Genomic DNA, 25,498 nt, shown 5'->3' on the forward strand with positions numbered 1-25,498 from the left:
GTGAGTAAAGAAAGGCAATAAAGAGGTCTGGGGATGGAGCTGTGCTTGTGAAGCACTACAGGCATCACCGCGCATGCCCAGGACAAGCGAGGGCGGCCGGCGGAGGCAGGAAGGTCAGAAGCTAAAGGCTGTCCCAAGCCACAGAGTGAGTTGGAACCAGCCTGAGGCCAGCACAAGCCACCAGCAGAAGGTGGGCAGAATCCCTCGCGTCTGTCTTTTTGTCCAGGTCCCTCACATCTGACCCAGCTGCCGGGGGCTCAAGGCTTTCTTGCTGAGTGTGCTACAGGAAGCCTGCCCTTGCTGCCTTCATTTCCCCACCTGCTGCCTTCCCTGCTGACCAGGCAGCTCTAGTGGTACAGAGGACTTCTCTGGCGCCTCTTCCCCTTTTGCTACTGAAGTGGTCCACACACGCTTGCATTCCCTTTGCTCTAGGAGGCCCACTTCTTCCATAGTGAGCTTGTCTGGTCCATAAACCAAGCTATCGATACTGCAAGTCTCAGAATAAAAGCACCCTCCTCCCCTCCCAAATAACTCATACATCGTTCCTTCAAGACTGAAAATACCCAAAACTAAGAAGAAAAATGATAAATGTGTTTAAAGATTTTTTTCTTAGCTGGTTTTTCTTTTCTTCCCTCTCTCTCTCTCTCTCTCTCTCTTTTTTTTTTTTTTTTTTTTTTTTGGTTTCTCAAGACAGGGTTTCTTGTGTAGCTTTAACTGTCCTGGACTCACTTTGTAGACAGGCTGGCCTCAAACTCACAGAGATCCCCCTGCCTCAGCCTCCCGGAGTGCTGGAATTACAGGCCTGCACCACCCTGCCTGGCTTTAGCTAGTTCTTCTTAAACTTAGCAGAAACATCGTCTCACATCAGTCAGTTTTCTAAAGTATCCTTTCTACAGTTTCAAAATTCAGCGACTCCTCCTTGTGGTCCCACTGTGTGCGCTGGGGTCCACACAGTGGGTGAGCATCTCACATCTAAATCTGTACACACAACTTATGATTTCAGAGTCACAGGAATGCAGCCTGGTCACCAGGAAAGAGGCTCCCGGAGGCCAGCAAAGCAGCATGGCTTCCTGAACTTCCCTGGAGCAGCCCTCCCCCTGATGCTATCTGCTGTCCTGGGCTTGCAATCATCCCTTTCAACGTTCTTAGCTAGGGATGGGCTTCAGGAAACCAAGAAACCTTGGAATTTATTTTTTAATCATTTTCATTTCACATACCTCTACTCAGAGCTGATAAATTTTAAGCAGTATCTTCATGACCACTTTACTAAAATTTTTTCTAGGAGCTGGGCAGTGGTGGTGGCAGAGGCAGGCAGATCTCTGTGAGTTCAAGACCAACCTGGTCTACAGAGTGAGTTCCAGGACAGCCAGGGCTACACAGAGAAACCCTGTCTCACAAAAAAAACAAACAAACAAACAAACAAAAAATTCTGCCTAGGCAATAAGAAAGGCAATCGAGTTTCTTTAAATATTTAAAAATATAATTATTGGGCTTGGGATGTAGCACAGTTGGTATAGTTTCTGTTTAGCATGTAGGTCATCTTGGGTTTGATTTCTGCTACCAAGTTAAATGAGTGCACACTGGTAATCCCAGGAAGCAGAGGCAGCAGAATCGAGAGTTCAAGGTAATCTTCAACTATAAAGTAACTCTGAATCAAGACTGAACTATATGATATCATGACTCAAATAGGGGGGTGGGGCTAGGGATGTCTCAGTGGCTAAAGCACTTGCTGGGCAAGTGTAAGGACCTGAGTTTAAACACCCAGAACCACATCCGAATCCTAATGCCAGAGTGCTGCTGGTGATTAGGTATGGTCATGAGCGAGGCAGAGACTGAAGGATAAGCAAATGCTCTCCGCCCGGCCAGCCTGTCACACACAAGGTAGCAGGCAAGCACAGACTCCCAAGGTTGGCCCCTACTTACACATTCTCCATGGTATGTGCACATCCACACTCCCATGACGACACACACATTCATCACACACACAAAAGTTCAGGCTCATCCTTGGGGCCACACTTAGCTAAAACCCAACGCTGGTCTACGTGAGACTGTCTCAAAAGGGAACAGGCTAAGGGAAATAGACATTGTATTGTAATAGAGCATCTTCCTGATGGGACAGTATCGGCAGTGATGACAAAGGTATTCAGGGCGTGAGCACTGACTTTGGCGGACATATTCATTCCGACCAGAGCCCAGGACGGTCACAACTGGAGGCGAGTCTTCTAGGAGAAACCGTGAAGCCTCGGTGCTTGGCTCTCCTCTCTGCGGTGAGCTGCAGCTGAAGCCCTCTGCTTCCCATTGCCATGAAGGACAGGCTTGGCATGGTTTTGGTGATTACAAAGGTGGATACCAGGTCTGTAAAGACGGCTCAGGGGATAGGCTGGAGCACAGGCCTGAGGGTCTGAGGCTGCAGAAAAGCCTAATATGTGCGTCTGTGATCCCAGAGCTTACATGAAAAATAGGAGGCAGAGACAAGGGGATTCCTGCAGGCCCACAGGTGAGCCGGCTTGGTGTGCGCTGCAGTGAGCTAGCGAACTGCAGCAAACAAGGTGAGGGGCAAAGACCGACACCCAGTATTGTCTTCTGATCTCCACACTCACACACAGAGAGACAGAGACGGAGACAGAGACAGAATTTTAAAACCAGACTCTTGAGGACTGAAATGGAATTGAGGCAACGCTTCATAAATCTCTTCTTAGACAAGACTGAAGACTTTGCTTGAGAGGTCCTGAGTGCAGAGGCTAGTGCACTGCCCATCAGCACGAGGTGTCCAGCACTCAGTCACAGAGAAGAACTGGACTTTAATGGAGTGCCAGGCAGAGTGCTGCTGGTGATGAGGTATTGATTTAAGGCAGCACAGGCGTATGTGCTCTGTGTCAGGAGGATGGACGGTCTCTGTGAGCAGAATTAGAGGTCTTTCCAGCGAGACGCCCAAAGGACAAGCATCACTACCGACCTGAGGGGCAATTGCCAGGTTCTCAGCTGGTCCAGATACATCACCTTCTGCTTGGATTATGGTGCTCTCTTTTCAGTGTGGCTGCCTTCATTCAAAGTCCACCGTCAATTCGTGAGGCCGGTGCATGCAGTATGAAGGGAAGGCAACCAGACATTCAGGGCAAATGTAATGGCTCCTATGTTGAGCACCGGAAAGACGCCACACTGTTTCCCATCACACACACCCACTGCTGGTCCTGGAGTGTTTTCCTGCCTTTGAGATGTAAGGCTCTTCTGACTTTAATGAAGCACGTACACTCAGCAAACTTTTCACCTTAGTGAATCTCTCTCTCTCTCTTTCTCTCAGTGCTGCTTTGTTGTTTCTTTTACTCCATGTATGTATTTGGGAAAGGGGCATGCACCACAGTGTGTGTGTGGCGGTCAGAAGACAACTGTGATACCTGGTTCTCTCCTTTTGCGATATGGACGCTGGGGATCTGACTCCGGAGGTGGCAGCAAGCACCTTGACCCACTAAATCCTCTTCTCCCCCTTTATTGATTTTTAAAAATAAATGTGGCGCAGGACTTGCCATCCTCCTGCCCTTGCCTCCTGACGCTGGGATTACAAGTGTGCACCACCTTGCCTACAAGGATTTGGGGGTTAGTTACACCGAGTACTGTGGTTAAGCATGACCCCCGGATGCCATGTGCTGGAGACTCAGTTGCTAGCCTCTAGCACCACTGGGGAGGAGTCTAATGGAAGGATGTTGAGTCCCAGTCTCTACCCTTGAAGGAACATTGAGATGCTAGCTTTCTCTCACTCTTTGCTCGCTGTCATGAGGTGAGCAGCACAGATCACTGCCTGTATCCCGTCATGATGCTCGGCCTCCCACGGGCAACTAACCAGAGACAGTGATTCCTGAAATCATGAGTTCAAATCAGCCTTTCGCTTCTACAAGTTGTTAACTCTGGTGTTTCGTTACAGAAACAGAACAGCAAATAGCATGTCAGGCTTTACTTTAAATGGGAAAAGTGCAAAAAATTCCTCTCCTCATTCCTAGAATTTTTATACCGCATGTTTGTAGCTCTAACATGGAAGAACAAAACCAGCTCAGTTTTATAACTATTATAGGATAAGGAGTTTTATCTAGATTTTTTTTTTAAACAAGCAATAATCCTGGAAGATAATCCCTTGTTACTGCCAAGCCCCTTACAAGATACTGAATAAACCTCTTCTTTAAAAAAAAAAAAAAAAAACCAAGCCTGAGATTTTGCTGCTGCCCAGGGGAAAACGTCTACTAACCCTTTTCTGTGCACCTATCTAGACTTCATTTGCACGGTGTCTGCGGTATCCCTTTGTGTGGATGTACTTAATATATGGATGATTTCATTCTCCATTTAGAGCATTCGCTGCCCCAGAAATCCTGGGATAAAGCCACGCATGGCGGTACACACATCATCCCACCACCTGGAAGAGAGAGGCGAGAGGATCAAAAGTTTAAGGTCATCCTCAGCTACATGTCAAGTTCAAGGCCAGCCTGGGCTACGTATGACTCTATTATTTTTTGTTTTGTTTCTTTTCAATATTGAGGTTAACATTCTTGTTTTGGTTTGGCTTTTGGTTTTTTTAAAGACAAGGTTTCTCTCCATATCCCCTGATGTCCTGGAACCCTGTAGAGCAGGCTGGCCCAGGACTCAGAGATCTGCTTTCCTCTGACTCCTGAGCGCTGGAGTGTGGTGACGGCCGGCACTGCTGGCCAGCATTCTTATATATACATCTTTATTCACTGGCTCAAGAGATTCCAAGTGGAATTTCTAGTACAAAGGAAATGTTCACTTAACGTTTGACAAAACTAGTTTTCTGGCCTTCAGAATGCCCAGTCTTCCCTACTTTCACAAGCGCTGTGCAGCTACTACGGCCTCTGATGCACTGTTAACATTCCTCTCAGGCTGGGAAAGTCAATCCTTTCTGACATTTACAGGGCCTCTTGCAATGCTGAGCTTGCATTTCTGCACCTGATGGATTGCCTGTATCAGGGCATCATGAGTCCCCACTCCCTTCCTCTGCTTCTGAGGATGTAGGCAGTGCTGCCCTGTCTCCTGGCCGTCAACCCCCAGCTGGGAGCAGAGGAGCCATGCCTCTCTCCTCCCCACTGTCCAGGAGGAACTCTTAGGAACTCTGTGTCTCATCACAGTCAATGCAAGGCTCCTCGCTCTTCTACACACTCTCTGCAAAACAAAGCCTTTCTGCATCCCATTTCTGCAAGTAGCACTTGTTTTGTTGTTATTTGTTTGTTTTAATAGTGTGGACTTTGTTTTTTAATTTTATTTTATGTACATTAATATGAAGGTGTTACATCCCTTGGAATTGCTGTTACAGACAGTTGTGAGCTGCCATGTGGGTGCTGAAAATTGAACCCAGGTCCTTTGAAAGAGCAGACAGTGCTCTTAACCACTAAGCCATCTCTCCAGCCCCCGAGTGTGGGCTTTCTTAAGTATCCCGAGGTAACCGGAGACTCTGGATTCCTCTCTGTTACAATTTTGAGTAGACACAGCAGTTTCCTGCATTTCTTTCCTCAAAGTTCCAGCTGGGTTCTTTTCACCCTTGACTGCTGGAGGATCATCGTCATCATGAGTGGCAGTCGCTTTCTGACCCAGGAAGTTCATGACTAACTGTCTATTTCAGAGGAAACAAGTGGTCATTGACGTCCTTTTCCCTAGGAAGACAACAGTACAAAAGGCAGAAATTGGCAAAGTTAGCCAAAATGTACAAAACCGAGAAGATGTCATCTTTGGATCAGAACCCATTTTGATGTTGATGATTCATGATTCGTTAGATTATTGGGGGGGGGAGTGAGCCCCAACAACACACACACACACAAGAATATGTGTGTACCTATAGGAAAAGAAAAAGTCTTCAAGAAGGTACCCTGGGACATGTGATCGGGCGCTGCAAAGGCAACCCAACCCAGGGTGCTGGCAAACGGTCTGCTGGAGGCAGGGTAACAGCAAAAGAAAGGAAACTTACCTGCCTTGGTGGGGCAAATTTCTCTTTTCTTTTCGTTTCTTTCCTTTTCTTTTTTTCTTTTGTTTTGTTTTGTTTGTTTGTTTGTTTGTTTGTTTCTAGACAGGATTTCTCTGTGTCACCTTGGCTGTCCTGGACTCTTTTTGTATTTGCCTCAGGCTAGTGGGGCAAATTTCTAATGAAGGGACTAATCAACTGTGAAAAGCTTTCTAAAAAGTTTTCCTTGAGATACTTTTCCCAACAAATTTCATTCCTAACCAACTTATACTTTGGACCAATCTTCCCTCCACAACCCCCCATTCTGGTGGAGCGTAATGCAAAGTCACGAGGTTAGAAACAGGAGCGTCTGCGCACTGCAGAGCACCACCCCGCCTCTGAGGCCGCACGCACTCCGGTTCTGTAGAAAACAGTGGATGTGGCTCCCAGCTGCGCTGTGAGAGCCTTCTGTCTTCAGGGTTCCCACTGAACAAAAGGCTCTCAATAACCCACGGGTCCAGGCAGCACTCCTAGCCAATCACGATTCAAGAAATGAACATGTTTTATTCCCTGTAAAGAGGCACGGTGTGGAAGGAAAGCCTTTTAGAAGGGGCACAGAGGGCTATAGATTTTTGCTGATCATCAATCAAGTTGTTGATAAAAGACAGTGGGCTTTCCCGGAAGGTAAGATTTAAAGTAGCTTTGACCCAGTACGTGGTGACTACTCAAGACATTAAATAGGAGGCCACGGTCACATGGGCAGCAGCAATTTTTGTTTTTTAAGTTGTGTATTATAGACTCCGGGGAATACTTTTAAGCTTTGATCTTTCGAAGGAAGTTTTGCATTTGCTGGACACAAGAGACAAATGGTTGGGTTTGCAGCTTCCAGCAGACCTCGTGCCCTCCTGCTTCACTCTAAATTTCCACCCTCTCCTCCCCAGAAATAAAAAGAACTTACTGGTTTAGGACAACGCTACATAATTTTTTGAACAAATACATCGGGCACAGTCTTAGTCAGTGTTCCTTTGTTGTGAAGACACACCATGACCACGGCAACTCTTAAAAAAGAAAGTACTTAATTGGGATGGCTTACAGTTCAGAGGTTTAGTCTGTTGTCATCATGGCAGCACATAGGCAGATGTGCTGCTGGAGAAGCAGCTGAGAGTTCTATGTCCAGATCCACAGGCAGCAGGAAGACACTGGGCCTGGCTTATGCTTCTGAAACCTCATAGCCCACTTCCTAGTGACACACTTCCTCCAACAAGGCCACACCTCCTAATCCTTGTCAAATAGAAGCACTCCCTAATGACCCAGCATTCAGATACATGAGCCTGTGGGGGCCATTCTTATTGAAACCACCACATGCGGAGATGTGAAATTCTAATACTTTTACCCTTGCAAAGACTCTGATGGCCTGTACACACATTTAATTTAGAAATCACTGCCTTGTGTATATCCCCACTCTGAAAGATTGCTTTTACTTGCTAAATGACTTCCAGAATTAAAAGTGAGGCTTCAACCCTGTAACCCAGGCATGCCACTCTTAGGTATATACCTAAGTCAACAGAGCCAGGAACAACGGCACTTCTATGTCCATAGCTGCACAGTTCACAATACCCAGAAATGCAACCAGTCAAGATGGCCATCAACAGACGAATGGGTAAAAGAAATTATGCAGCCATTAGGGAAAAGAGAAATTGTAACACTGAAAGAAAATGGATACAAGTGGAAATTTTAATGATAAGGGAAGTAAACTGGACTCAAAAAGAAACATATTTTCCCAGTCAGTATTTTATTTTCATAAAGAGACACCATAACCAAGACAACTATAATAAGAGAAAGCATTTAACTGGGGCTGGCTTATAGTTTCAGGGTTCTAGTCCATTACCATCATGGAGAGGAGCATGGCACAGGCAGACATGGTGCTGAAGAAGTAGCTAAGAGCTTCAACCTGATTGGTAGGCAGAGACAGTGACAGTGAGCCTGGCTTGGGCTTTTGACTCCTCAAAGGCCACCCCCAGTGACAAACTTCCTCCAACGAGACCACACCTCTTAATCCTTCTAATCCTTTCTTTTGTCTTGTTGTTGGTGGTGGTGGTATTGGTTTTTTGAGACAGGGTTTCTCTGTGTAGCCCTGGCTGTCCTAAAACTTACTCTGTAGACCAGGGTGGCCTCAAACTCAAGAGATCCACCTGCCTCTGCCTCCCAAGGGCAGGGATTAAAGGCATGTGCCACCACTGCCTGCCCAGCTCTTCTAATTCTTTCAAATAGAGCCACTTCTTGGTAACTAAGCATTCAAATATATGAGCCTATGGGGGATATCCTTATTCAAACCATTACACACATGTAGTCCTAAATTCAAGATTGTAAGTACAACTGTGTATGTGTGTTTGTAGGTCACGAAACTACAAACTAGAGGCAGGATTATGAAGAAGAGATCTTAAGAGAGGTGGGAAATAGAGAGGGTAGAGAAGGTAGGGAAGCAGAAGAAAGGAAGAAAGGAAACCAGCTGGAGCGAGGAGGGGATGTTGTGAAGAGCAATGGGAAGAGAAGATGAGTAAGAGGATAAAGACCAGGGCTGGTGAAGTGCCTCAGTGGGTAGAGGTACTTGCCACCAAGCCTGACTGCCTGAAGTCTGTCCCTGAGATCCACATGACAGAATGAAAGACCTGATTCCCAAAAGATTTCCTCTGATCTCTGCATGCACACACAAATAAATAAATTTTAAAAAGTATAATGATACATATGTACGAAGGTGCTATAATAAACCAGTGCTTTACATATAAACCTAAACTTTAAAAAAAAAAAAATATAATCTATCATCCTAGGCATTTCTCCCGTAGGTAGATAGCAGCATCCTAGAGGGTCCAAAAAGACCATATCTATAATCCTCACCTGTGTGCACAACTTCCTGCTCTCCTGTACATGATCGCATAGTGAAACTCCTGGCCAAAGTTGCCACGGTGGAAACCCGTGTCTCTGTCTTGCCTCTCTGGAGTAGAGCAAGGCTTATCACACGGCTATGACATGGGCTTTCCTGAGCAGCAACAAGTGAAAAGAGGGACTTCGGTTTGCTTGCATTCCTGTACACTATGAGTTCCTTATGGTTGCATGAGGCAAGTAATGCTTCACAGCAAGTAAAGACAGTTCCTCTCTTTACAGACTCAGTGGCTGATGAGGCCACTTAGCGGTTACGAGCACTTGCTGCTCTTGCAGAGGACCTGGGTTTGATTCTCAGCACCTCCATGGTGGTCTATCACAATCCATAACTCCAGCTGTAGGGGATCCAACACCCTCTTCTGACCTCATAGGGACCGGGCATGCATATAATGCACATACAGACATGCAGGCAAAACATACCCATAAAATAAATAAATTCTAAGTGAGAAGATTATTTAACATACAAATGCACCTAAACCAGACGTGGTGGAAGGCATCACAATTCCTGTACTGGGGAGGCAGGGGGATTGTGAGTTCAAACTCAGTTTCACCTACATAGCAAGGCCTCATGTCAAAAAAAAGCTATATGTACATGTATATACATACAAACAGAGGCCTGGGCTCTGTCACTGACTGTTTGATTTGTGGTATGGAGCATCACATAGGTGATCCCAGCATGTATCCGAGTTTGGGAACCTTTGGACTTGGGGTTTGGGAAGCTCCTCTCTCTTCTAAAGCATTTGAATAACTATTTTCTTAATTAAAATGTCTAGAGTATAGTCTTCCATCTCTAAGACCCTGACCATTAAAGATCCCTAAGGTCCCTTCTAGATCTGAAAAAAATCTAGCACTGTATAAGATTTCTAAGTCATAGGCCGGTCACTAACACAGCCACGTAGTCTCTCCAATAAGTGTGGCTTAGACAACTAGATAACAACCTGCAAGGTGTTAAAGTTGGACCCCTAACACACATTACATACTAAAACAAATTCAACACAGACCAAAAAACAACACATTAAGAGCTAAAATTTAAGATTCCCCCCGAAGGACACATCCTTGCCATAAGATTCATCACTCTGCATCTCAAACCAAAAGCACAAGCAACAACAACAAAAAGAGACAGGCAGGCTCACCAGGATTAAAATCTCTGGGCGCCATGAGGAGACTAAAAAGTCAATTGACAGAATGAAAGGAAATTCTGTAAATCTGATGAGGAACTTCTATCTAGACTACATTTTAAAAACCTCTTAGACCATGCAAGCTTGACAAGCTGAATTTCATTCCCAGAATCCTCTGTGGAGGGAGAAAACCACATCCTGGAAGCTGTTTTCTGACCTCCAGGCTGTAGCAAGCTCTCCAGTTTAAGGCACAGGAACCCACGGCTGCTTTTCCCAGGAAGCTGTTGATGGTTTGAGCTGCTTGGCCTCTGGGGGACTAATTCAAAAGGCAGAGCCTGGAATGCGGCTTTCCTGTGCTTTTGGCTGCTTTGTCTCCTTTATAGAGTTGCATACATTCTGAATGTGCACTTTAAACTACAAGACTAAAATGAAGAAGAAAGGTAACTAAAATGAAAAAGAAAGGTGAAGGAAGGACGCCAATTCTCATGTTCACAAATAAACCACACATACAGACTAATAAAATAAAATACAAATTTAAGGGCAAGGAAATGGCTCATAGGCAAGTGTGTGCTACAGTAGCTTGATGACTTGAGTTTGCTCTGCAGATCCCACAGTAGAAGAATGCCAGCACCCATCTCTGACCCTGACACACATGTGCGTGTCCACATTTCTGCACACACATCGCACACACAAATATACACTGATGATAAATAAAATTTAAATTTAAAAAAGTGGAACTCTTACAAGTTAACAATAAAAGACTAATAATCCAATTAAAAATTGTTGCAGAATCTAAATAGATATTTTTTCACATATTAAAAATGGCTAAGAAATACATCAAAAGATGCCCAATAGGAAAATTAGAGAAATGCAAGCAAAACTACAATGAAACATTATTGGGAAGGCTATGTTTATTTTTTATTTTTATTGAATTATTATGTCATGATTGCTTTGCGTTCACGTTGTATATCTGTATGCCACTTGCCTGCCTGGGGCCCTCGGAGACCAGAACAGGGTGTGCAGTCCCTCAGGACCGCAGTTACAGACAGCTATGGTCACCTGCTGTTTGTGTGCTGGAAAACAAACCACAGATCTCTGAAGAGAAGACAGTGCTCTTAACTGCTGAGCCATCTCTCCAACCCCAGCATGACTGGTTTTAAAATGGAAAATAACAAATGTGAAAAATATGGAGACATGGAGGTTGGGGGAATAGGTTAGTAGTAAAATGCTTGCCTCACATGAATGAGTCCCTAGCTTCAATCCTAGAAACACCACACACACACACACACACACACACACACACATACACACATAAATGGAAACGTTTGAACTTACATCAACTACTAGCAGACTATGAAAACATTGCAATTATGTTGAAAAACAGTGAATGGTTCCTCAAAATATTAAATTTGCTGCCACTAGCTATTGTATGGCATTCTCCTCTGAATGGAAACATTTCCTCCAGGAAGGAGCGGGAGGCCTGAGCCTTTAGAGGTAAACAAAAGGTCATGTGTCTGGAAGAACTGAAATGTTCCTGACTCCTGAGAGCCCCTCCCCAGCAGTGCACAAAGGAGTAAACTCCCGCTGAGGGAGGACACTGCCCACCACCACCAGACAATGTTCTGACTGTGCGGCTGCCTGAGGGCTGTGCAGAGCTGCCACTCTTGAGTCTTCGAGGTGGGCTTCGCAGGGATGCAGCTGCTTTTGAGAGCTTCCGTGCTCCTTGTAAGTAGCGCCTCACCCATACTCCTGCTAGTGACCCTAACGAAAACCACTGGTTCACCGAGTTGGACATTGGTTCGGTCATTATGTCAGCATGTCCTAGATTCCCTCGCTAGGGTGAGTAGACTGGCATGTGTGTCCCATCTCTCCAGGAAAAGTCTGTCCCACAACCCTAGCAATCCTGCTCCTTTGTATGTAACTGAAACAAATGTCTATGCAGAAGCTGTACAGGAGCCAGCGGCATCCTGATAATAAACAAGAGGTAGAAACAACTCAACTGATGTCCAGATAAACAGGTGGGATTTTCTTGCAACAGCATGTAGCTCATCAATAAAAGATAAGGAAGCCAACTGTGGTGACACAAAGCTGTAATCCCAGCACTCAGGAGATCTTGATAGATGCTATAGCATGGATAAATCTTGAACCATTATACTGCATTAAAACCAAACAAAAACCTAGTCACAGAGGACATGGAATATCCAGAATAGGAAAATCCATCCAGGGCATGGATACGTGGTTGCCTAGGAACAGGAGGGCTGAGGAAGTGGGGAGTGACAGCAATTAGACTTTGAGAGGTGAAGAAAATGTACTTAAGTCGGTTATAGTCAGATTTGTGAAAACTTGTGACTATACAAATGTCTGTTGAATGGTGACTATTAAAGTTGTAGATGTAAATATCACATCAGTAAAGTTGTAACTAAAATTTGGGCCTTGTGGTGGTGGCGCATGCCTTCAATCCCAGCCTTTGGGGGGCAGATGCAGGCTAAACTTTAGCCTGGTCTACATAGTGAGTTCAAGGACAGACAAGGCTACACAGCCCTGTCTCAAAAAAACAAAACAAATGATAGAATAAAATTTGAAGGCCCCGCAAATCCATTCTTCTAACAGAGAGAACATTTGAAAGAATGACGAGAAATCTTCCGGGATTCAGAAAGTTGCCTCATGCGGTCAGCCATGTCTTATGCATGTTGGTCAGACGCATGACAGAAACACATGATTCCAAACTACATGGGGAGCTGTGAGGTAAGTGATAAAAGGGGAGTATGAATGTCCACAAAAATACTAATTTGGCATCTGGGAAGATGGCCTGGTGGGCAAGAGTGCTTGTCAAGCAGTGTGAGGACCTGATTTTGCATCCCTAGAGTGTGTGTGAAAGGTGAACACTGTGCCAGTGCTCCACAGGAGAAACAAAGACCCCGAAGATGCTGTCCAGTGACGAGCCCAGAGCCGCTTCAATAGGGTCCACACTGACAGTGGAGGTTTTTCTCTGACAGCTGTGTGCAAGCCATGACATGTATATATGCACATGCACACGCCTGTATACACACATTGTACCCACACACACATTTTAAAAAACACCTTTGAGTAGATGTTGGGAAAATAATGGAGCAAGACTATTCAACCACATTCTTGTGGTCGGAAAAGGTGATGGAAGAAGAGAAATTGTAAGGGAGCCCTAAGATCCCAGTGCTGAAGCCAGGGAGAAAACCAGATCTCCGTCAACAGAGACAAGCATGACTGGAAGGATGGGAGCAGTCCCAAGAACGTGGCAAAGTTCCTGTAGAAGATGGGAAAGAATGGGCCCAGAAGGATGGTTCGGGAGCTAAGAGCACTGGCTGCTCTTCCAGATGACCTGGGTTCATTTCCCAGCACCCACAGGAGGGCTAACAGCTATCTACAACTCCAGTTTCAGGGGAACTGACACCCTCTTCTGGCCACTGTGAATACTACATGTACATGCTGCACAAACAGACATGCGGGCAAAACGCCCATACACATAAGATAAAAAGAAATCATTTATTTAAAATTATAAAACAATGAAATAAGAAATAAAAATAAAACAGGAGCGTAGAAAGTGCTTGAGATAATGCGTGTGCCTTACCCCTGAGTTAGGTCCCTAGACCTAAGAAGCAGCCCGCCTCTATCATAGGCTTAAAAGCCACCCTACGGTAAAGACATACTGGGTTCATTCCCATTTCTGATAAACCTCTGTCTCTCAAGGATTGGGCTATGCCCCACCTGTAACTTTAAATACAAAGGGTTCTCTACTGCCTGTTCCAGGAATGGCAATCATGTCTTTCTCTCAAAAAGTTATTTGTAACCATCTTTCCACCCTACCTTTCTTTCAAAAGGTTGTATGGCCCCTGTGACTACCTTGCTATGTCCTTGAGACCACATCTTTGTTTCAGGAGGTTGTGATGACTAACTTGTTATGCTGATGTTCTGCTCCTCTAACCCTGCCTATTCTGGCTACCAAACCCTCTACCCCTGAGCTATAGAAGCCTTGTCTTCCTCACATCCCATGCCGACCTCTCAAACCCCACCTTGGGAGCCGGGGGCGGGGGGGGGAGCCTGTGTTCAGGAAGAGCAAAGCTTGCTTTAATTAATTGCCTGCTCTAATTAATTATGCCATGATGATTTGGGTCGGTGGTCTTCCTCCTCCCATCTTTGGGATTTACAAAGCCCTAGAGAATTCTTAGATGTGTTCATGATCTTCTTTCTGCCAACATGCTAATTATAATGTGCATGCTTCATACTTTAGATTATCAGAGATACCATATATAAAAGTATTTAAACAGTTTATCAAAAGCCTGGATAAATATCAGAAAGGTGAGCTTTTCAAGAACAGTAATTAAAAAAAAAATTTTTTTTTAAGAAAACAACTTCCATCAAATCAGTAGATACCATCTACCTTCAACCATGAACCAAATACTACAAAGATGCAATTGATAAAATGGCAATGTTTAATGCGTTGGCATCACACAACTGTTAACAGGGGCTGCCTCTGAGGTCTGGCCTTGTGTTTTTCTGATTTTTATTAAAGCTACAGCTTTCTTCTATGCCATTAAAGTTATTTATAACAAATATGTATTAGTTTGTGATTAACAATAATAATAGCTAAGTATTCGCATTAGCAAACATGACTGTTTAAATGGAAGGAAAGGTCATGAAGACAAGTAACCTCAGGACTAAGGAGACTGAGGCAGGAGGAAGAGGAGGAAGGATGGGAGTAAAGTCATTGCCAAAAAGGCATTTGAGAAGGAAGTCCATGTCGCTGTTGCTTTGAGAGCTAGTTCCAAAAGAATCACAGCACAGAAGTACTAATTGTGACTGTGTTTTTTCATTAGTTTATATAATTAAAGCTGGAATCAAGTTTTAATAAAATGTAGAACAAATTAAGTTAGAATAGTGAGTACTGGGTTAATATTGTTACTTGTTTTGGAGGCAATAAAATTTCATTTAAAATTTTAAGCAAATAGTGTGTTTAAATTTGATAGTAACTTGTAGCAGTAGTTCCTGAATGGATTGTGGATCAGAGTCATACAGATGTTCTTAAAGATGGGTGAATAAAGATAGATGATAGATAGATAGATAGATAGATAGATAGATAGATAGATAGATAGTTGATAGAGAGATGATAGAGAGATGATAGATAGATGATAGGTGATAGAAGTTAGATGATAAATAGATTGATAGATAATAGATGATTAGATAATAGATAGATACATAGATGATAGGTGATAGATAATGGATGATCGATAGATGAGAGAGATTACTTTACTCATCGCTATGACAAAGTATCCAAGAAAACAACATAAGGGAGAAGGTGACAGGTCACACTGCATCATCAACAGGAAGCAGGGACTAAACAGGAAATAGGGCTGGCTTAGAAAACTTAAAGGCACATTCCCCAGTGACTCACTTCCTCCAGCAAAGGACGGTTCTTGCAAAGGTTTACAATCTTCCTGAATGACACAACTGGGAACCAGGTGCCAACGAGGGATATTTAACAATCAAAACACAATAGACAGATCGATACTGATAAGTATCACCCTAAGAGCCAGATCAAACAAGCAAGCAGCTGAGAACAAAAGCGTGGACTCCACTGTGGTCCATTTCTACTCGGCTCCCTGGTCTAGTGGCTAAGGCTCTGCTCTCACTGTTTCTACATTGACATACATGGAATCTTAGCACTCAAGGAAGCAGAGGCAGAAAGATCTCTGTGAGTTCAAGGCCAGCCTGGTCTACGTAGTTCCAAGTTCCAGAACAACCAAAGCTATATAATGAGATCCTATCTAAAACAAAACAAACAGAATGAACAAGCAAGATGGTCAGTTGGGTACTCTGTGGGTAAAGGCACTTGCCACCAAGCCTGATGGCCTGAGTTTGATCCCGGGACTCACATGATGGAAAGAGAAAACGGATTCCTACAAGTCCACCTCTGCCCTCCACACGTGTATTAGTAAGCCACTGGATACAGAAGAGCATCTAGGGAAGACCTCAGCATGTCCAGTCCCATGAGTTGCCTTGTGCTTACTTAAAAAGCAGGGATTAAGGACTCAGGACAAAGCCCGCATAACTGCGATCGTTGAAGTCCTTTTTTTTTAATCTTAAGCTTCTTTTCATCCTTCTTTCCACACTGATGGCTTTTGATTTTGTTGAAATTACACTTTCAAACATTATCTAGCATTTTTGTAAACTTCTAACCTTAAAATTCTTATTGGAATTCCTAACATTTTTAATTAACATGTTACCTTTTCTTTCCTTTGATGGCTAATTGCTATCTGGACAAAGAAAGGATTCTGCTTAAGGATGGAGGTCAGTTGATAAGAGTAAATTTGGGAGTATCAGACATAGCCCTGACCATCCTGGAAAAGTGACAGAGGCGCCATCAAGAGCAAAAGGGAAACAGTCATACATGCTCTTCCAGGGTCAGGCTGAGAATGCCAAACCTCTCCTCCGCAGGGCTCTTTGGTAGGTGTGCGGTCTTCTGAGAATGAAGTATTGACATTTCAAAGGTGGGTATGATGGCTGCATAAGTGCTTACGGTGTTACATAAGCACTAGGGAGACTGACGAAGTAGAATTCTGTCTCAGAACACAGTGCTCAACAGTTCAGATTTCTTCTTCTTGCCCCGCTCCCCTCTAGAATGACAGAGTCAGGGTGTGCTGGAACTGTTACTGGCATTCATATAACATCTCTGGCTCCATGCTGGTCTTCATTGTAGGAAGTTGGGACAATGTTTTTTCCTCGAATGGAAAGGACCGTGGGAAGGACGGTCACGTCTGACTACTGAGGCTGATATGTCGACACCCACATCTAGAACTCCAGGTCCCAGCCATGTGCTGGGTCCTAACATTTCTGTCTTCTAGGACTTTACTCCATCTCGAGACTTCTCCAGTGCTGGGAAGAATTGCTCTTCCCCCTCCTGCCACTTCACAGGCACTGCTGTTCTCCAAGGCCCCTATTCTAGGACACAGATGCCATTTTTAGACAGATTCTCAACGTAGTCCTGACCACCCAGAAAAGACCAGATTGTGCTTGAACACACAGAGAACAACCTGCCTCTGTTTCTTGAGTGCTAGGAATGAAGGGGTACATCACCATACCTGGTCCTTTGGCTTTGTTTTGCGGTTTTCTGTTTTGGTTTTTAAGATCCCTTTTTTATGTGTATGAAAGTTATGCCTACATGTATGTATATGTACCACTTAAATGCCTGGTACTGAAGAAATTAAAAAAAAATATATGATGATGGATGCCCTGGAACTGGATTGTGAAGCAACATGTGGCTGCTGGAAACCAGACTCTGCAAGAACAGCAAATACTCCTAACCACTGAGCCATCTCTTTACTGGACATGCTTCTTTAAATATCAGCTATGAAACCCCCTAGGTTATATATATATATATATACACACACATATGTCCATACATATATGTGTGGGTAGATACATATATACATATATATGTGTATATATACATATATATAACCTAGGGGGTTGCATAGCTGACTTAGAGGTAGTGAAAAAGTTGGCAGCAGTAAAAGGCTTTTGAATGCACAACGACCAAAAATTAACTTAAAATCAAACATGTAATAAACGCATGGTGTTTCTGTCGGTGTTTTGGCAGCTAGCAGCTTGCCCGTGTCATAACGTGGGACTCTGCTGCAGCCTAGTTGAACACACAACACATGCCATGCAGCATGCACTGTGCCTGCCACACAACGTTAATGAGCACTGCGTGAAACACCTCAGCTTCATGGTTAGGGTATGTTACAAACTGCAGGTTCCTACTGTACACACACTGTTTTCAGCCCTTAAGGAAATATAATTATTTTATTATAGAAAACGAAAACTGAAAAACTATCAATATTTTCCTACCGCCATTCCTCATTATGACATTAGTTCGCTGGTCTTTGGATTTCATTGTGTTTGGCTCTTAAGTTGCTGCTTGAGAGATCAGTGGGTGGCACTGCCATCAAGCTGGAAACAGAGGAAGAGTATCACTGCCCAACTGAGCCCCTCACTGCCGCTTCATAGTGTACCACACGCACCCCACTCATACATGTTTTACTGTGTGTTTACCTGTATGTTTCTGCGCACAACATGCCTGCACAGTCAGAAGAGGGCGCAGTTCCCCCTGGAACTGCAGGTACAGCCAACTGTGAGTCACCATGTGGGTGCTGGGAATTTAATCTAGGCCCCCTGGAAGAGCAGCCAGTGCTCTTCAGCATCAATACATCCCTCCAGCTAGAGCTATTAAGGTAAAATGGGTGTTTAAAGCGAGGTGTGGTGACATACCTATAATCCCAGGCCCCGGGAAGCAAAAGCAGGCAGATGAGTTCCAGGCCAAAGCCAGACCCTGTCTCAATAAACCAGAAACAAAGTGTTGCTTAAACTGCTGGCGTGGCTGTCATATAACAGTGCTGAGTGACTTTTGCCCTGTAGTAGGGCAGAGTTTCTGAAACATTTCTAGACTATATTGTTTTCGTTTAGCTGTTTGTTGTTTTGACACAGGATCTCAAGTAGCCCAGGCTAGCCTCAAATTCCCTATGTAGCCAAGCATGATCTTAAACTTCTGATTCTTTGCCTGTCTCTCCAGTGTCAGGATTACAGGCAGGAAGCACCACACCCAATTTGCAAATTTTACATTGTGAAACAAATGCCATAGTATGACCATTCCAGACATTATCATTAATGTAGAAAGCAAGTGAGAATTTTTTTAATTAATTTTGATAAAATCAGACTCTTTATCACAATTTTCTCAATCTATGGAATAAAATCTGAGTAGCTAGTGCTGGAAGAGCCTCTAGAGCCTCTTAAAGTCCCGGCTTGTAAGAGTTACAGAGCCAGGCAGCGCACACCTTTAGCCCCAGCACACAGGAGGCAGAGGCAGGCAGATCTCTGTGAGTTCCAGGCCAGGGTGCTCTACAGAGTGAATCTAGGACAGCCAGGTCTACACAAAGAAATCCTGTCTGGAAAAACAAAAACAAACAGAGTTACAGGACACAGGAATACATTTGACATGGCTAGAGATGGATCCATGGTGAAACAGCTGTCCCACAAGCATGACAATCTGAGTTCAGTCTCCACAAGCCAAGAACCCAAGAAGTTGTTTTCTGACCTTCATGCCTGTGTGTGGCACACACACACATACACACACATGAATAGATTAATAAATAATGAATAATTTTGTGGGGTTTTTAAAAAGTACTTATTTGTACTTAATCTGCATAGGTGTTTAGTCTGCATATATGTCTTCATACTATGGGCATGCCTGATGCCTGAAGAGGCCAAAAAGAAGAGTCATAGTCCCTGGACCTAGACTCACAGATAGTTACAAGGGCTCTGCGGGTGCTGGGAACCGAACCCAGATCCTCTGAAGAAGCAAAAAGTGCTCTTGGCCAGAAAAATCATCTCTCCCAATAACTAACTAACTTTTAAAGAAACACCTGACTTTTTAACACTTTTTAACCCCGTCTGTTCTGTGCAGTCTTCCAGCATATATTTGTAAATGGGCTTCACGCATCTGCTACTGCTGTACCCTAGTCTGCGGCACAGTAGCCGACATTAGGAGGGACATACAGGTTTCTTGGGTGGAAAGATGGATGAGACGCCGCCACATCCTCATTAGTTCATTGTGACTAGGAAGAACATTATGTTACCAAAAACACATACACACAAGAAAATATATATCTTCTTGATTACATATATAAATAATACATATAACACACACTGCATACATGTGTGCACATACATATATATATTGCATACATATGTGTACGTATATCATCAAGAAGCTATGGGTTTCCTGTTGTTACAGTGATTAGCAGCTTTGGAGCCATTGGGGCTAGACCTCCATTTCCTGTTTCCCTGCTAACACTAGAAAGGAAAACATCACACCTACCCCTCCTTAGCCTTCTGGTCAAAAAATTGGAATCTCTGTGGTTCTAGGTTGGGAAATGACATTCTGATCTGCTTTAAAGGTTAGGAGGATATTTCATACTATTAAGAATTAACCCAATTAGGCTTGTCATTCACCTGTCGAGGAGTTGATCCCCTGAAGGAAACTGATTCACAATAAACTCCCCCAAGAAAGCTGCAGATGAGCTAAAGAGGTGGGAGGAATAATTGTCTCCTTAATGAGATAATATGCGTATTCCCCATCACCAAAGCCTCTCTCCACCACACAGAATTCCCGTCACAAGGCTGGTCACTCAGTTACACAGGAAAGGAAAGCAACTTATTTTATTTCTTTTCTGTCTCTTTTCCCTTCAGTTACTGACCAATCCTCATGTATAATTGTCCTGCTAACCTTAGGCTTTCTTACTCATTCCCTGAAGCAGCCCTCCCCCTTATGCTATGTGGGCACCTAACCCTTCTTGCAGCTGCATGCTGACCTCCACTGGGAAGCCTTGCTGCCTGTTTGGGCCCTGACTCCAGAGACATGGCTTCCTCAGTTCCTCCTCTCTAACTCCCTTCCCTTAGTGGCTGCTGACACCTACAGCTTGCCAGCTCTGTTATTTTTCTCTCAAATGCTAATAAATTGTACCCACATTTCCTTTTGAGTCCGTTTCTAAATGTTTTTATTAACAAGACTGAGCCCTCACCCAAACTCCCCAGTAACGCTACCACCACTGTGTTCACTGTGCCACTGACTTCTCCGACTACAAAGTAACTGTTAGGACTGACTGATGCTGTGTGAGGCCAATACAATGAATTCTGACCTCACTGAGGATCGGCTGCATAGATAAACCAACGCACCTGCTATATTGTGCTTTGCTGTGCATGTTCTTGCTATGTTGAGGGATTTCTGGCCCTAATGTTAATCTTAGACAGTTATACTTGGTCTTCAATCATGTGCTTTTATGAGTATTGCTGCTGCCAGGAGAAAAAGTTCCCCCACTGAGTATTTCCGAAATTTCTGATTGTGAATGTAATAAGAAGTTACTGTAGAAAAATGGAAACATCATTTGTGACAAGAGTTTTTGTTTCTTCGGGTTTTCTTGTTGGGGGGAGTGTTTGGTTGGATGGTTGGTTTGCTTTGGCTTATGAAGAGAAAGGAATCAGAAATTGCTATGTATGAGAAAGTGTTACAGATTGTACAGTGTAAAATCTCCAGTCTTGTCAAAAAACATCTTCTGAAATGGTGGAGGAGATGCCTCAGCAGGAAGAGGACGTGCTACCTGACAACCTGAGTTCAGTCCCCGCCCAGACCCACAGGAGCAGGAAAGAACTAACTCCTTCAAGTTGTCCTGGAACCTCCACACGCATGTGGTGGCACTTGTGCCCCAGCCCCCAATATGTAATTTAAAAAAAAAACCTTTGGTAAAAAGCCACACTTGTTGCTTATGGACAGAAGAGGATTATGGGTCTTGTTTAAGGACCAACTCAAGGCTATAAGACACTTTGAGCTAGCCCCAAAGACTTACTTAATTGATATGTAACTACTTCACAGAAATGACCAGTTTTGACCCAGAGTGTGTCCTTTTACCAAACACATGTGTGTGTGTTATGCTAATGGATATAGACCTGCATTACATAAATACTTACCTGGTTTTTATTTATATTCTAACATTAAATCACAAGTATTTGTAGTAATTGAATGAAAGTGATTCCCACAGACTACCTAATGCTTAGTCACCAGGGAGTGATACTGTGAGGATTAGCTGGATTAGGAGGTGTGGCCTTGTTGGAGGAAGCATGTCAACGGTGGTGAGCGTTGACCAGGCCAGGCCCAGAGTTCCTCTGCCCGCTGCCAGAGGATCAGGATGTAAAGTTCTCAGCTACCTCTCCAGCCATGCTGATCCTCTTCCTTCTGTGATGATCATGGACTCTCCTACACTGTAAGCAATCTCCAATTAGATGCTTTCTTTCATAGCTGTCTTGGTCACCGTGTTTCTTTGCAGCAATACAACAGTGGCTAGGACAATATTTAGTGTTATTAATGTTCATCAGTAGTGCATACTGCCCAGCCATGAGGACCTGAGCTTGAGCCCACTTAAAAGCCTGCTGTGTATTACAAATAAAGCTGCTATGAACATGGTTGAGCAAATGTCCTTGTTGTGTACTTGAGCATGTTTGGGATATATGCCTAGGAGTGGTATGGGTGGATTTTGAGGTAGCACTATTATTGCTGATTGTCTGAGAAAGGGCCAGATTGATTTCCAAAGTAGTTGTACAAGTTTGCATTCCCATCAGCAATGGAGGAGGGTTCCTCTTTCTCCACATCTGCTCCAGCATGTATTGTCACTTGAGTTTTTAGATGGCCATTCTGAAGGGTGTAAGGTGAAATCTCAGGGTCGTTTTGATTTGCATCTCCCTGATGACTAAGAATGTTGAGCATTTCTTTAAGTGTTTCTCTACCATTCTATGTTCCTCTATCAAGAACTCTCTGTTTAGCTCCACCCCATTTTTTAATTGGGTTACTTGATTTGTTGCTATTTAACTTTTTGAGTTCTTTATATATTCTGGATATTAGCCTTCTGTCAGATATAAGGTTGGTGAAAATCTTTTCCCAATCTGTAGGCTGTCGTTTTGTTCTGGTGACAGTGTCCTTTGCTTTACAGATGCTTTTCAGTTTCACGAAGTCCCATTTATCGATTGTTGCTCTTAGAGCCTGTGTTGTTGGTGTTCTGTTCAGGAAGTTGTGTCCTGTGCCAATGAGTTCAAGGCTCTTCCCCACTTTTTCTTCTTTTTCTTTCTTTTTAGTGTGTCCGTTTTCATACTGAGATCTTTGACCCACTTAGATTTTAGTTTTGTGCAGGGTGATAAGTAGGAAACAACCCAGATGTCCCTCAGTTGAGGAATGGATACAGAAATTGTGGTATTTTTACACAATGGAATACTACTCAGCAATTAAAAACAAGGAAATCATGAAATTTGCAGGCAAATGGTGAGATCTAGAAATGATCATCCTGAGTGAGGTATCCCAGAAGCAGAAAGACACACATGGTATATACTCACTTATAGATGGATATTAGACAAACAATATAGGATAATCTTACTAAAATCTGTACACCTAAGGAAGCTAATCAAGAAGGAGGACCCTGGTAAGATGCTCAATCTTCATTCAGAAAGGCAAACAAGATGGACATCAGAAGAGGGAGAAAACAGGGAACAGGAGAGGAGCCTATCACTGAAGGCCTCTGAAAGACTCTATCTAGCAGGATGTCAAAACATATGCTGAGATTCATAGCCAAACTTTTTGCAGAGTGCAGGGAATCTTATGAAAGAAGGGAGAGATAGAAAGACCTGGAGGGGACAGGAGCTCCACAAGGAGAGCATCAGAACTAAAAAATCTGGGCACAGGGGTCTTTTCTGAGACTGATACTCCAAACAAGGACCATGCATGGAGATAACTTATAACCTATACACAGACGTAGCCCATGGCATCTCAGTGTCCAAGAGGGTTCCCCAATAATAGGAACAGGTGCTGTCTCTGACATGAACTCATGGGCTGGCTCTTTGATCACCTTCACCTGAGAGGGGAGCAGCCTGACCAGTCCACAGAGGAAGACAAAGAAGCTAGTCCTGATGAGACCTGATAGACTAGGGTCAGATGGAAGGGGAGGAGGGCCTCCCCTGTCAGTGGGCTGGGGGAGGGGCATAGAAGAAGAAGAGGAAGGGAGGGTGGGATTGGGAGATGGTGGGGAAGGGAGCTACAGCTGATACAAAGTGAATAAACTGTAATTAATAAAAATAAAATAAAATAAATCTTCAAAAAGCCTACTGTGATGACACTTGTTTGTAACCCCAGCATGTGGGGGTGCTTAGCGGCAGGGGGTCCCTGGTCACTAGCTAGCCAGTCAAGTCAGGGGTGAGCTGTAGGTTCACTGAGAGGTCCTATCTCAAGAATAAAGGTTTCAACATCTGGCCTCTGCATGAATGAACGTAAAACACATATACATGCACAACACACACACACACACACACACGCACGCACGCACACACGCACGCACGCATGCACACATACACTAAATAACTGGGAAATTCAACTCACAAAAGAGCAAGGTTTGTTTGGCTGATGGTTTTGGAATTTTGGTCAGTTGGCCATGTCGCTTTTGAGGCTGTGGTCAGGGAGCATGTCTCAAAGAAAAGCTGCTGACTTCATGAGCAAGACTCGAAGAGGAAAAAGAAGGAAGGGTCACACCATCCCCTAAAACAGCACACCAAGCACCTCTGAAGGGTTCCAAACCTCTCACACCTCCCACATCTGAACTATAGCACTCATCAGTGATGACAAATAGCCAAATGTATGTAACCACGCATCCACGGTAGATGTTTATCAGCTGCAAGTTATTATCACAATAACACTAGTATAAATATATTTTAATATAACATGAGTGTCTGTAATTCTTCCTTAAGCATGGAGTGCAGGGATACACCTGTAGACCAGGCTGATCTCAAACTTTGAGATTCATCTGCCTCTGCCTCCTGAGTGCTGGGAGTAAAGATGTGTATAACATACCCAACTGGAGTCTGGAAATTTTTTTGATAGATTTTTCCATTTGCTAATATGGTTTCAGAACAGGTGATTTACAATCTCACCAACACACAAAAAAAAAAAAAAAAGACTGTTTTCAACTTTTAAAAATGTCTTATAAATGAAATGAATGCACTTTTTTTTTTTTCAGTGCTAAGAATAGAACCCAGGGCTGTGGCCGTGCCAAGTAAGCATTCTAGCATTTTCCAGGATCTTCACTATAACGTCATGTTTCTACCATTCACTCATGCTGTTGCATGCAATTATAGGTGGTTCCTTCCTACGTGTGCCAGTATGAATGTACCATAGTTTACTTATCCACTGCTGAGCCTTTGGGTGGTTTTCCATTAGCACTTTTCCTATGACTTGTCTTTTAGAAAATAAATGCCCACTTTTTTTTTTTTTTGACAGTTTCCTAAAAGTAGAATTATTGGGCCACAGATATTTAGATTTAATAGACGTTGTCAATTGTCCAAGGTGACTTTAACAGTTTACACATTAGCAAGGTGTGAAAGTTGCAGTTGTTCTGTATCCTTGTCAACATTTGGTGTTGTCAGACTTTAAATTTTAACTATTCTAGTAAATGTGTATTTTGGGGGCTTACACACACCCTTTATTTAGTGCTCTCATTGTGGTTTTGATATGAATTTCCCCATCTGTTCAATCTGCTCATTTTCATACCCACTAAGTTGAATATGTATGCAAATATTTTTGTCCAGTCTGTGAGTTCCTCTTTTCACTCTCTTAATAGTATCTTTGCATTAACAGAAGTTTCAAAAACTTTAATGCAGTCATAAATGGCTGGTGCTTTTTATAAAACCTGCTTATGTCATCTCTGCCCACTCCAAGAATATGAGGATGCTACAGTTTGTGGTTTACTCTTTTACAATTAGACATATGTGATTTGGTCAGTAATTGATTTTTATGAATAATATCAGGTAGGGAGGGACCCAGATACCTTGCATGTTAATTATTTGCCCAACACCAACCATATAATTTACCCTCTGATCTACATTTGCT

The sequence above is a fragment of the Meriones unguiculatus genome, chromosome 1 (assembly GCF_030254825.1).
Source record: "Meriones unguiculatus strain TT.TT164.6M chromosome 1, Bangor_MerUng_6.1, whole genome shotgun sequence".
Taxonomy (NCBI): Eukaryota; Metazoa; Chordata; class Mammalia; order Rodentia; family Muridae; genus Meriones; species Meriones unguiculatus.